We start from the raw sequence: 15352 nt of genomic DNA, 5'->3' as shown, positions 1-15352 counted from the left end.
TCTTGAAGAGGCTATACTATTAAGATTTAAGGCATATTAAATGGGCATATGACTTCTAAGAAGTAACTTGTAAGATAAAACTGACGGTCGTATCATAATAGCCAGCCCTTTACTTCGAACTACTATATCAATATCATTATACCAGAATTTTCTGGGCGAAACCCGATGAGTGACGCACCGGTTGTGACCGCGGCCGGAATACCATTTAGCCGTTTATTTTGCGGTATATCACCGGAGCGTGATGCGGTGACCGGACACCCTATACACACGACGGTGTAAACAAACTGTGCTATCCAGTGTCGTGGCCTTGAGCAGAGTGTCACCTTACCTGCCGGGCACGTGCTTCTACCCCGTGCAGCTCAGTTGCGTCTCTCGACTAGTTTATTACTGCAATTATTTCAGACGAAACTGCATGAACAGGAGTTGTCTTCAAACTTATTTTCTTTTTAAATTTAGGACGTCTGCCACACTGTTCGTCAGGTCTGGTGTGGCGTGTTTCTGGTCTTGGTTCCTGTGCAGTGACATCGTGTGGGCTCATTCTTTCCAGTCCAGACCTCATACAGTTCGTCAGGTCTGGTGTGGCGTGTTTCTGGTCTTTGTTCCTATGCAGTGACATCGTGTGGGCTCATTCTTTCCAGTCCAGACCTCATACAGTTCGTCAGGTCTGGTGTGGCGTGTTTCTGGTCTTGGTTCCTGTCCAGTGACATCGTGTGGGCTCATTCTTTCCAGTCCAGACCTCATACAGTTCGTCAGGTCGGGTGTGAAGTGTTTGTGCTCTAGTTCCCTGCGCTGATTTTCTCCATATAACGTTAAAGAAATTTTATTTATAACATTTTAATTGTAAATTTTTAATTCAGTTATGTATACAATATTATGATCCATGCTTTCTTCTACTATGTAGAAACACAACTTTTTATAGCACACTTGCATAGTTTGTGATTAAAGAATGAAATAAAGAATAAATCACGCCAGGTGGACCAATAAATAGATTGAGATTAAACAATGAAATAAAGAGTAAATCCAACTCTGAAGACCAATGCATACTTTGAGATTAAATAATGAAATAAAGAGTAAATCCGGCCAGGAGGATCAATGCATAGTGTGAGATTAAAGAATGAAATAAAGAATAAATCACGCCAGGTGGACCAATAAATAGATTGAGATTAAACAATGAAATAAAGAGTAAATCCAACTCTGAAGACCAATGCATACTTTGAGATTAAATAATGAAATAAAGAGTAAATCCGGCCAGGAGGACCAATGCATAGTTCGATGTTACAGAATAACCAATGAGTACTTAGGAGTTAAGAATATAATTATATACCTATAAGATTCGGGAGGCAGTGATTAATTACACTAATTAATTGCATTAATTTCACTTTAAGGGTAATCAAGACTAACATAACTTGGACATAGTTGGAAAGGTGAAAGGTTACAAATAAGGTTATAAATAAATATAGACATAAACATATATTTTCACAAATTTAAAAATTTCTGTAGTTATTTAGTGTTGAGTTTTAAAAGCGGAAAGACGAACGCGCCGGGCAGCCGTATAATATTACTGAGTAATTAAGGATATCTTAATTAATTATGTAACACAATTATTAACTATAAGTAAGATTAACCTAAGAATATCATTTCATACTTACATAAGGTCTTTACACTAATCTCTATTATTGTATTACAATGTGATAGTTGTGTAACATAGATTCAGTACTTCTAAACCAAGGAAGGCTTACCGATTTTTGCTAATTAATAGCTAATGGTTTATTTTCGAATCGTTCATAAATTCTAGATCCAGTCTTGTTCCTATTAAAGCCACCCCTACACAGATGCTGTGAATGTTCTTTAAGAACCTATACAGTAGGTCAGCAATTGACATTTATTAGGGTCAAAGTTCGAAGTTCAGTCACATCCACGTGGATTGTGATGACGCAATATTGTCGCTAATTAAGACATTGTCTGCTATGTTGAGTCAATCTGTTTCCTGAACTGCACTCGTGAAACCCGATTAATATTATATTTACTAATTAGATTGTTAATGTTGACTTTTAAGCTTGATGAGAAGGTGGAATTAATGTAAGAAATATCTCTCAGGACTATAAAAGGAAAGAACAGCTGATCACGGCAAAGCGAACACATTGAGAACCATAGACAATGATTTTGTGAATTTTAATTTAAAGCGTAAAGTTAAGCCATGGCTTAAATTTTGGGGCCTAACTGATTTACATTTTTTTCGCTTCTATCAGCTAAAAAAAAACTAAAATTGAAGACAAACAATTAAAATTTAGATTTTGCCTTTTATCAGCTGCAAGAAAAGAGGACGTTTCACTAACATGCAGTCAAGTTTGGAAGAAACAGAAGAAAAGCAATCAGATCAAATATCAAGGGAATGTGTTTTTATTAGTGATTGAATCTACTTCTAGTTAGTGCTTTATTGGATTGTTTATGTACACTAGGGATGTGATTGGCCGCAGTATGATGGATAGTAATAATTTCGAATAAAGTGGACCACCATTAAAAACTTGCATCCGGTTGGTATTTATATCTATAAACTGACCAACGACCTTCATACCAATAAGGATGACGAAAATAATTTAATTCTCATAATGTACTTTGGATAATCTCAATTCAGATAATAGCCTCCGAAGTGTGTTATATAATGTGTACTTTTCATTAAAGTCATATTGGGTCTTCTTTCATTTTATTTAAAGTTTCGACACTAATGCGGTTTTTATCATTGTTTTCCTCGTTTTAAATTCAGCAAGAGATTATTTAAAACGTTTCTTATCAAACGTCACAACTGTTTTGACAAATCCAGCCTGTTTGTTTGAGCAAGAGTTGTTGGAAAACACGAAATGTTGTCGGGTGTAAATAGTAAATCGTACAGGATTTGTATAACAGCTACGGTGGCAGTCCGATATTGGGCTGACGATTGGATGACGGGGGTGGGATGGTGGACGGGGGTGAAAGGGGGGATCAACCAATAACTCTCAAGTTCCTATTTGTGGTGACATCCTCGACAAAATGCCGGCAGCTAAGGTTACTTTAGTTACACTGCTCTCAGAACCACACTTTATTATCACCGAATTAAACGAAACTATAAGTCCTTAGAAATGTCCCTAATCGGCTACAGTATAATAAGAGGCCACACCACAATAGAATCATATTTATGATTATTTAAACTATAGAAACAGAAATATTTACACGAATTACGTTATAGATACTTTAAATTATAATATAATTTAGCTGTTTTAAATCTAAAATATTAATAATTTATTGATGAATAAAAACTATCCACATAATGTGTATCTATAAAATGTAACAAAACAAAACAGTTTAACATTTAGATACTGTTTTCAAGGATAAATGTGTGTGACAGCTAGCAACACAACACATACTATACTAGCGGCCATTACTCAAACACCATATAAGTGACTACATTTTGTTTAAATTAATTTGGAAGAATATTGTTATTTAATACATTAATTAGAGCTGATAAGCATTAATTGTATATAACTGTAATTAAAATGTTTTTGTATTTGATAGTTTAAGTATTTCTAATTAATAATTTGGTATGCTGATACGATTGCAGTGGTGGCCACTTACTATACTGCAGCCCCCTAATCATATGTCTGCGGCCTGCGATACCCAGTTAACAAATCTGTGACGTATGTTGATTTATTTATAAGATTGGTTTTCGCCAAAGATTACAGTTTTAAAATAATCACTTAATTTAGCGTCAAATATTACTTTAGTAGGTTTCTGATCTTCATTAACAGTGTACGGGCATTTATAAGTAAAATAACTACAGTAACAAATGAATAATACGTAACTGATTCAAAATGGTACTTTTACAGCGAGAATAAATAATAAGTATATATGTTGAGTTAGGGTTTAGCTAAACAAAATAAAATGTTAACAAAGGAAAAAAATGTTTAATTTGAAAATTAAAATTACAGCAAATTCAGGAAATTATAGGAAACATAAACAAAGTAAATAAAGTACATATGAATATTCATGCTACGTTGCTTTGTTAACTTTCTGTCTGTCGACACCTGGTTTACAAAATCTAAAAAAGTGGTTATTGATTTAATATTAGCAAAACATTAAGTAAATTAGGTTACTTTCCTTTTAAAAATGATGGCATTGGTTGGATCGAAATTAATAGCTTGACAAATCTTAATTATAAGAACATTAAATAAAACATTACAAATAAATTTAACGATACGTTATGTATATAAATTGGTTGAAAAAAAGTGTTAAGATTATTTTAGTTATTGGATTTTTATACTTTCTTACAACAGGAAAGGGTGCCCCAGGACCATATACCAAACTAAAAAAATATTGGTATTTGTGTCATTAAAATATGTTTAAAAAAATTAAAGTATAACCTTTCTATGTATAGAGAAATTTTAATTTTAAATAAACGAGAAACTAAAATACCTGTGCTTCTTTAATTTTTCAATTATTTTGCACAAAGTGGTATATATGTTAGATATTCATGGCGTGTTTTACTTTTACGAGGTCATGTTTTGTAAGACAAAGCATAGTATAACACTTTAATGCTTGGACGACTAAGGAAAAATGTTTTTTGATATTACCACAGTTCATTTAGACAAAATAAATTACAGTACAGCGCATAATTATTTTTAGACCAATCGCAAAATACGGCATCCTTTGTTTTAGCCTTTTGTTGTTAGAAATTTCGAACTGTCATTGACATAAATTCAATGCAATTATTTTACATACATAACGGTTGGGAGAGCACGATACGTTACATCGTTGGAAGGCTCGGTTAAGGTGAGGGTGAGGTAGTGTAATGTCGCTGAAATATTTCATTCATAATCCTGCAAAGGTTCAGTCCATTGTTTGTTTTTAAAGATTACGAGGTGGGGAAAATGTTTTGGAAAAGTCCAGGAAGAGGAGATTATGTGCAACCACCGGGAAGAAAGAAGAAAAAGAAAAGTTAATAACTCAGACTACCTAATTGCAGTTTTCTCGTAAAAAGTATAAAACAGTATGAGTAAATTTTCGTGGACCATATTACCGATGTACAATACTGGACTTCCTCTCAGGTATTATGTTGTTACAATTATCCTTGCTGTAACACGCAACCTGAGATGTTGAACTACTTTATTAACCTCTATTTTACTTACGCTTGAATAATGCTCTAAAACTTTTTATGTAGGCTACTCTATAATTAGTTTTATCTGTCCCACAAAACAAATAAACATGCATGGGCATGCATGCCAAGTTACTTAAAAAATTATTTAAATGAGATTCTTAATTAGTTGAATTCATCTTTTTGAATCACTTATTTAAGATGATTTAATTAATTAAAAATACACTTTAAGGAATATTCCCCAGCCCATTAAATTTGTTTTAACTAATTTGAAAGAGAAATAGGTTAGAACACATGGCATCGTGTTCGTAGGCTAAATAATTCTAGAGATAATGGAGGATGAAGCATTAGGGAAAATAAAATCCGATATCTCATTATCCTTTCATTTTTCATCGTCACTACAAAATCTCTAAACAAAGAAGAGAAAAGGATCATAAATGAAAAAGAGAGTCTTATGAATGTAAATTGTTGTTATATAACATTTTTTTAGTTTAAAACTTATTCTATAAACCATCGTAAACTGCACATAACGAGGCTATGGTGGGAAGGGTCGATTCAATGTGCATGTTGAGTTTTGCTCCAATTCACCTTCCTCTTAGTTCCTAGCTTAGATATTGGGTCTATAACATCGTAGTGTTCTCAATTATGTACACTATATTTGGTAGTCTAGGTGTTTCTGATGTTGAAACAATGTAAAAAGTTTATGTTAAACTTTTTCGTCGACGATTTTTTGGGTCTCATCAGACCAACACGACTGACATGAAACAAAATAGGGGCTGCAATTTTAAAACTTAAAGTGATCCCCTATCCCCCCTTTGAAAAGGGGGAAGGAATCTTTTTACCTTAAAAAATCCAAAAAAGTAATTTAAGAAGTATAGTGAAGGCTGTACATTGATATCTCAATACATTTGGAATATATACAGGCGTATCAGAACTTAATTTACACACTTAGATGTAAGGATCTCCGTAGAGATGTGTTTCTTTTGAATTTAACTTACAAATGTCATGTCACAAGATAGGAGTTGCAATTTGAAAATTTAAGACCCCCTCTGCCACCCTTTGAAAAAGTAGGGAGGAAGTTTTACACTCTAAGAACTCCAAACAAGTATTTTAATAGATATGGTAAAGATTTTACATCGATATCATAATCCGTTTGGAATATATCCGTTGCAATTTGAAAATTTAAGACCCCCTCTGCCACTCTTTGAAAAAGTAGGGGGAAGTTTTTACACTCTAAAAAGTCCAAAAAAGTATTTTAATAGATATGGTAAAGATTTTACATCGATATCATAATCCGTTTGGAATATATCCAGGCGTATTAGGATTTAATTTACACCCTTTATACTAGGGTTAATAATAACTATTGTATTATATAGATAACCGTATGCTGTAAACATTGATTAAGAAGCGGCTGTATTAAAATTATCTTGAGTTTTGTCCCTCAAGAATAATTTTAAACCTTAAACGTAAAATCTTATTAAATTTTTGAGAATGATGAAAAATTAATGTAAAATTACGATTTCTTACGAATGGATGGATATAGATGACATTTTGAACTAGGAAATATAATAAGATATTTTTGAAATTTTACGATAAAATTACGTTCAATATTATGATTAAAACATAAAAAGTACTATCATATAAAACACAGTTATTAAACAAGACAACTTTTAAAATGCTTTGGCTACAAAATAAGTAATATGGTTTAAGGATAATAATTGTTCATCTGGGACAGCAATAAAAATAACTACCAGTAGAATGGGACCTGAAAAATATTTGAGAAGGAGAAATTTAAAATTGGATTTCTAAAAATACAGAAAAAACAAGGTTTTACCTTTTTACAATTTATTTGATTAATATTGTTTTGAATGTGTCTAAAATAAATAAACTATAGCCATATCTACGCGTAGCATGTGCTAATTCAAATGTGTATAAGCTAATAAACAAAATTGTAGGGTTTTATTAAAATCGGCACATTTATAAATATACGTAAAATAGAATAGAAACAATACTGCTGAATCGGAAGATAAAATAAACTGCATACCTTCATATCTAGGGAGAAATTTATCGGGATAATAAACACTTACCACACACAGCATACAAGCACATATCAACGCTGACATAAATCCCAAAGTAATAGCAACCTCTCGTCATTCTCTAGAAATGCAGCTTCCTCAGTCTTCCTTTAAACTGGGAAAGGCTTCAGTTCAGTTTAAAAATGCTTCCCAGGTATGACGAATCACGACATCACTAAAATAATCAAGATTGTTTTTTAGAAACACACTTGATATCATCAATAATCACAATTTTAACAAAAAAATTATCCAAAAAGTTAAGAACTATAATCCGATATCAACTTTACCTTATGTTTTCCATTGTTATTGAAGTTATAATTAAAAATCAGAATTTTTCTGGACTAGTTATAAGAAGGGTTAGGGAATTAGGATAATACTTATATTTCTAAACGTATAGTTTGTCAGTGCTGGTAACGTTTGTCAAAAATGCAATAAATTTTAGGGAATACAAAAAAAATCAAGCGAGAAAATTACCTGACTTTTTAACAGTATGCACCACCATCCAAATACTACTCTTATGTATGCTATTAATAATTTATTTTATGCCATCAAATCCTGATTCATATGTGGATTGTTGGTGAGGGATCCATTAATTTTGTTAATTTTTAATTTTATTTTGTTTCTTATAAAATCCGTTCCAATTATCGGCACCATAATGGATCGGTTCTAAGTACAGGCTTACTTCCTCATGTATACTTTAATTTCCGTAAAGGAGCTGTATCCATTGCACACACACGCACGCACACGCGCGCACACACACACACACACACACACACACACACACACACACACACACACACACACACTTGTGTGTTATATATATAGGTCGTCTTTTTATTTTTTGTTTTGTATTATTGGGAAATAGATATTTATTCATTCATTCATTCACACAAACAACAGATAGTATAACATTTTTTGTGTTGCTGATATTGAGTAATGGCATACTTAATCCCCTCAAGAAATAGGGGATCAGGAATATTCTTCCGGAAAATTGTTGAGCTTTAAGACTTCTTAAAACAAAGTACGGGTTACAACCGTAACGTTTATCATTCAAATTTCGGGGTGGGGGAGGTGTTGAGCCCCGTTAGCCCCAACTTTATATACACCTACGGCAATCATAGGGAAGGTTGATAGTTATATTACAGAAACAAACAGAAGGCTTAAATGTAATCACTGATATGACCAAAGTTTCTTCCCAAAATTGTAGACATGTTTATTTACAAAACAGGAAAAAGTTCCAATTAATTCTGGTGAAGTAATTAACAAAGTAATTGTACATGTTTGGTTAACTTAAGGCATGAACTATGTTAAATTAATCGCTAAGTACTTGTCTTGTCACTGAATATGTATTGTATAAATTGATCAATAAATATATGTGATGTACATCAACCCAAATACGCAATGGTTAAATGAAGATGTCAGGTTATTTATTAACAAGGCCGTTCAGAGTACGAACACAAAGCGTTAATTCTGTGAAAAGGCATTGATGTAGTGATTAGAGTGGTGTTAGCCAGCTAAAACAGCCTTTATTTTACGTTCGTCACTCGTTCGAATGTATTTCTTTAATCTGTGAATAATATATATTCCAGTATTGCTATTGTTATTTAACTTGAAATGGTACGTTTGGTATTAATCCTACACGAAACTGGTTAACAAAAATTCTAATTTAATTCCGAATTTTTTATATTATTGCGTTTTTATTATTGTATTGATAATATTTTACGTTATAATGGTGTATATTTTTGATTATTTTATGTACATTAGGTTAAAATAACATTGTTTTTATTGAACAGATTAAAAAAATTTCGTTAGTGGGGATACAAAGACCAAGAAAATGAATATAATCCTTGGATAATCCGCGTGTAGGCTTATTATGGTGTAATTTATCATCACCTTTTTTGAATTGTTGCATGATTTCCAATTGCTCACATTGCTGTAAAGTGATTTTACAACGTTAATGTACGTTACAGCAACTACAGAGAGTAACATGTGATGTTTGAAATAAAAAAATTAACGTTAATTAATTTTCTTAATTAATGTTAATTGAGAAACAATTGAATTTGAGAAACAATTAAATAAATAACTATATATATATATATCATATATTAAAGGTCGTTTTTCTATATTGACGTCATTCAAATTAAAAGGCAAAAGTGAAAAGACCTTGAGTTTTATTCTATAAGAACAATATTAAAATTCAAACAATAATACATTGACAAGCGTTTGGGCGAATATAAATCATACTAATAAGTTACGTGAATATTGAGTTTAGCTTCAGTCCACCATCCTCTTAGTGCAAGGTGGAATTTGACCCTGTCAAGTCTTTACTCCTGGAACAGGAGTAATGTTCCTCTGATGAGACAAAAAGGTCGACGATGAATAAACTAAAAAACAAACTTTTGCATCGTTTCGACATTATAGACACCTAGGCTAGAAAAGCAAGTGTAATCTAGATGAAGAGGTCTTCTGACTGTCTCATCAGGTGCACAATTGAGTACACTATGGTGTTTTAGGAACTATCCCACAACTACAAAAGTTTGCGACAGCGTCAGATTTCAGAGAGGAAGGTGAACTGGAGTTAAACATTTACATTAAATCAAGCCTTCCCACCACAACTACTTTATAGGGAGAATAAACTATAAGAGACACATCATTGCATTGCAAGCTTGGCCCTATAGGCAGTCACCACACCCCACTTCCCCCCTCACCTTGCGCCGTTGCCACTTTGTTAAATCAGGTGACTCAGTATGAGGTGACGCAACGGCGTCTAACTTCGTTCCGGTTGTTTACATCAGTCTCGTTCTTCGGCGTTCGATTATTCTGCTTGTTATTATTTTATTATTATATTTTGCTCACTTTATGACCTAGTGTAGACTATTGTAATTTTAAATCGTGAGGGATTCAGGAAGATAGATGAGAAGTAAATATGGGCAGTAATGATCGCTGAACTGTTGAAATCAATCCAATATACCATAATCGTTTTTATTCCAATACAGTTGGCAACACCACTCTACAACCCAGGCTTGCATTAATATGTCTCCTAATCTAATTGTTAATACGTGTTGATGAACTCGCCCAAGTCATGGTTACCAACAGAACAAATTGAGCGTTAAAGATAGTCAGTCTTTCTCCGTCTCTGGTGCGTGTGGACGTGTCGTTTAGTGCGATTGTTAAATGCACGGACATGTTGGCATTTGCTCTAGTCACCCTGGAATTGAGGAGGTAGATGTAAAAAGGACTGATGGTCGAAAATCATGAACTGAGAAATAGGCTTGCAAAGATTTGAACCGACTGTACCTTTTATGTGATAGGTTTACGAGTTTTATGTGTAAAGATAAAAAATGTTGCTTATTTCGTAATTTAAAAGATTGCTGAGAAAATCAGTGTTTTCTCTTATCAAAAATATTATAAATATGTAGAAATTAAAAGTAATACATACGCCCTTTCTCTAGAGATGATGTTCAGCCATTTTGTTTATACGCCCTTTTTCAATCTATAAGCCCTTTTCCATCTGTAATCCCTTTTTTCATCTCTCATACCTGTCTCCCAAAACCTTTATAATAATAAGTAGGGGGGGGGGGGTGGAATAATCATTGATTTAAACTTCAATAATACAATTAGTTTTATTACAAGTAATAAGGAAAAACACTTTAGTTAAAACTCAAATGATTTAAATAAAAGGAGTGTGTGTTTAAACTTTCTTCAATCATTTATAAATTAAACTGTTAATTTACTTGTGCGTCTTCAGAGATACACGCAACTTCACATTCATGAGAACCTTCAAATAAACTCTCATACCACCGTACATCAGCTGGATTTAAAAATCTAAACAAACTTCTGACATCGGCTACTTTTGCAGGATTCATCATTACCTTATCTGCTGGTGGAAGATTGTCAAACATGTTTGGTAACACATCTTGTTTTTTAAAATATGTAAAGGGCTGAAAAGGTCCAAAGTAGGAGTTCCCAGCTAGCACACCACCTGAGGAAGGATACTTCAGCCTGCAGTACGATTGTATCTGGAACGAATTTTGTTTGGAAAGAATATTTTTCTTCATGATTGTTGTGAATCCCTCCGACCACTTTTTTACAATAGGCGCACATATTTTACGATGAAGGTGCTAGGATTTACTCTTGCATTTGAAAGAATGTCTATATACTTTGTAAGGGTGTGGATCTTTTCTTCTGCTTTAATTTTTCTCCCGCAAACCCCGAAATTTCTGTCGCACTGGCCAAAACTATGACCTCTTACGGGAAACAAATGAGATACAGGTAATCCAAGATCCATAGTCAACCAGCTACAAAATTTTGACTTTAACTTGTTTTTATTTTGGCCACCTGTACTGTCTGAGAGAAAAACTACTTCTTTAAATTCAAGATTTTCTTCTAATTTTTGTTTAATAAAATCATACACGAAAGAACAAACTGTGTCAGGATTTTTCTTTGATTCAGTTTCAAGGTAGTAATATAAAGCACTACTACCGTCGGTGTGACAATGCACATTAAAGAGATACACCCACATTAATCTTTTATAGAACTGGGCAGTTTCATTTGTCTTCGGCAAAGGCAAATTTTGAGCATAATCAAATTCTAAAAGCAAAATTTTGCTATCATCACAACTGCATTGCTTAAGAAGATCATCTTTTAAATTTTTAAATGATTTGTACTTCCTTTGATGAATATTATAGCTAGTTTTTTTGCATTCGTCATTTGGATTAGTCTTCAGTTTTACTATACACTGAGAGCAAAAGTCACATACTTCTGTACGTGGTATAGTAAAACCATAGTTTAACTTGTGCAGGAAAAACTTATGGTATGTAGTATAATGTAGATTTTTTAAATTTTCTCTAGTCTTTTCCTTGTAAAAACACTTAAAAAGTTCATACAACTTTTTAGGCCTGAGGTTTGGATTTTAAAAATACCGCTTCTTTGACTTATCTCTACTGTAATGAGATTCACGACTAGGTATCGTCTGAAGGTGGGTTTTTACCAAGTCCCATACATTTTCAGTTACCTTGTGTGGTCTATTACTATGAGACCCCCTTTTTTTCAGTGAATGTTTCTCCCTTAAGTACTTTTTCTTGGATTACAAGAAGTCGTTTTTCAGATATCTGATACATGTCTAGTAAAAATTGTCTACATACAGTTTTAGAAATTCCATGAACTTTAATACAATATTTCCACAACTTATCTCTTTTTCTTGTGGCACCTACCAATTGAGTGATAGGTGTCTGAGCCTGGAGTGTTCCAGAAAGAAGGGTGTATTGTTGTACCTTTGAGGCAGAACCATAAAAAGAATCAAATAGGGTTTCTTGCTCATTTAAGCTGATATTTTTCCAACAATCTTGCTTACAGCACTTCAATATAACAGCAAAAGTCTTTCTAGGCTTAGTATTCTTACCATCAGTTGAAGCACGTTGTTCACCAGAGTCTTTAAGTTTTTTATTGTTTTCTCTATCTTCTACGGATTGAAGTTTTTCCTTTTTCTTGATATGACAGAAAGGACATTTACATTTACACTGGCACCACCTAAATCACTCATTTTCAGCACAACTAACCAAACTTATCACTTAAAGACAATATTTGAGAATCATATGAGCTAATCCCGCTTTCGCGTAGTCAGCTGTGATCTCAACATCATCTGATTTAAAAAATTGTCAAAAATCAAAACATAGAGATACAAGAATAAAACTCAGCAGACTGACTATTGAAAACATGGAGAAGCTAAAACTGTCACCTCCCGATAAAGGGCGTATGCTGGGGGGGGGGGGGGGTGGGGGGGGGGGGGGGTGGGGGGGGGGGGGGGTGGGGGGGGGGGGGGGTGGGGGGGGGGGGGGGTGGGGGGGGGGGGGGGTGGGATGAATAAAATAATGTAGTCAGTTTTGTTGAAATGTATCTTGTAAGTTTTACAGTTTCGTGAATGTTATGTTATGAGAAAATAGCGATTGCCGGCTCCCGATTTAAAACGAAGGGCTATTCCTCGGACATTTGAGAGCCTATCGTTCCTTTGAAGTAGTCTATGTGCTTGTAATATCGGGAGATGCCTCCATTGTTGTCTGACGTAGAATGTATCATACAAGAGCTTATAACTGGAGTCCAACCTCCATATAGTCTCCTAACTTCTATGAAAAATGTATTTAAAATGGTATATCATATTTGACTATTCTTTTATAAACCTTGTGAATTGTACATTTTAGGTACATAAATGGTACTTAAACGAATCGGTGGTAAATTTAAGCTTTTCTGTAATTTATCACTGGACTCTTGAACTAAAACAAATTAATATCACAGTTCCTACAGCAATAGATGCTTGGCTATTCTGTACAAGGTTACCATTATAAGCCATTATTAATGAATTATGATACATTTTAAAACACAACTGTTAAATATACACACTATTAAGCTGAGTGTAAAATAAACCAAGTTAGTGTACTACGGGTGTTTTATATTCTCATAAATTTAGTGCAAATTTAGTTTTAGTGCAATTATTTTCCGACGATTTTATTAAAGAGGAACGAACTTTATAGTCCTTACAGTTAAGTAAAATTGCCCATGACCTAACATTTTGTGGCGAAAAGGTGAACTGACAGTCTGTCCGTCTGTGTGATAACTCTTGACAGAAAAGTGCCATAGACTTGGTACCTGGGATATAGATTTCTCTTGGTCCAAGAAAAAGCCTAATGATTTTGTGGTGAAAAGGTCAATGGAAATTCTGTCAGTCTGTGTGATAACTCTTGACAGAAAAGTCCTAGAGACTTGGAACGAATTATATTACACTTGGTCCAAAAAAGAATTCTATTGTTTTTGGAGTCAAGAGGCAAAGAGAAATCTATCTATCCGTTTGTGTGATAACGCTTTCGTTACGTTTTGACAATTTCTTTGATACTGCGTTATATTGATTTATATACTAGTGGTATATAAATGAACCGCGTTGGGAAGTGCTTATATAATAACAATAAATTAAAACTAATAAGAAGTAACTGAAGGCTGAGTCTTTCTATCGCCAGAATAACATTTAAAATCCGGAGATTAATAACAACACGGACTATTGTGATTTTATACGAAATAAACCATTGGTCTGCATAATATGCAAATGTCTGACAAACAATCGTTGCAAGTGGTTTTATGAAGCTATGATAAAAGGCAACTTGATATACAAAGCGTTTACGTTGTTTGATTTACATTAACTGGTACGTCGGCTAGCTATTTATCTCTCCTTGTTTCTGCAGTCGCACAAATGCCATATTGGTATACATTAATATTGTTAATGAATTAACTGAAACAGCAAAAATAACTGGTTATCGGCTTTTCTTCATTGTTTCAATTTTGATAGCACATTTAAATAAGTGGCACATTAAAACTGGAGAAACAATTTAACCAATTCTTTATGTGTTGTAATTTTTCATAGATGTTGAATTCATAGAAAGTATCCTGAGATTTAAATTATAAATCACTAAATTACGATTGACAATTAAAATAATGGGAAACTTTCAATTTTTGCCTTCAGATCCAGAATTGTATGAATTATAGTTTGGAAATAGAGTTTTTGAGTTTTCAACCAAAATGGGACAAAATTAGTAAAACTATAATTTAAATTCTAAGAGATTTCTTTACATAATGTTTGCGTTAAAAATGTATAGGTAAAATAGTTTTTGCCACCAGACCGGTCTCAAGATAAACATTTAAATAACTAAGTTAATACTTAGGAAATGATTTACTTTTGCAAAAAGGTAAAAAATATAACTTAACCACATAGAAAATATACTACATTTGTTACTAACTAATGATGCATGCCTTATTTGTTATAAATGGTTACGTTTCGTAACCAACAACACTTATTTTAAATATTTACCGGCGGACGTACAGGTAGAAGTTTTCACGAAATCCACTTTTTAAACTTGAGTTGGATTTTGTTATCAATTTGGTCACTTACAATACTCATATACCATAAGAAAATTATAAATAAAAATTAATCAAACATAATATTTGCTTCAAGTTAAATATTGTTTTAACTTTGTAGTTACGTTGAGATATGAGTCTAAAAATATTGTTCTTTCCAGGAAGCTTATGCCCGGAGTTCGAGCGGATCATTTCCGTCGTTTATCTTGAGGTAAGTTCCATGATTTTATTCACTAATAATTCAAACTTTAAA

Source organism: Homalodisca vitripennis, chromosome 4 (assembly GCF_021130785.1).
Source record: "Homalodisca vitripennis isolate AUS2020 chromosome 4, UT_GWSS_2.1, whole genome shotgun sequence".
Taxonomy (NCBI): domain Eukaryota; kingdom Metazoa; phylum Arthropoda; class Insecta; order Hemiptera; family Cicadellidae; genus Homalodisca; species Homalodisca vitripennis.
The sequence above is the reverse complement of the archived record's forward strand: the minus strand, read 5'-3'. Positions refer to the sequence as shown.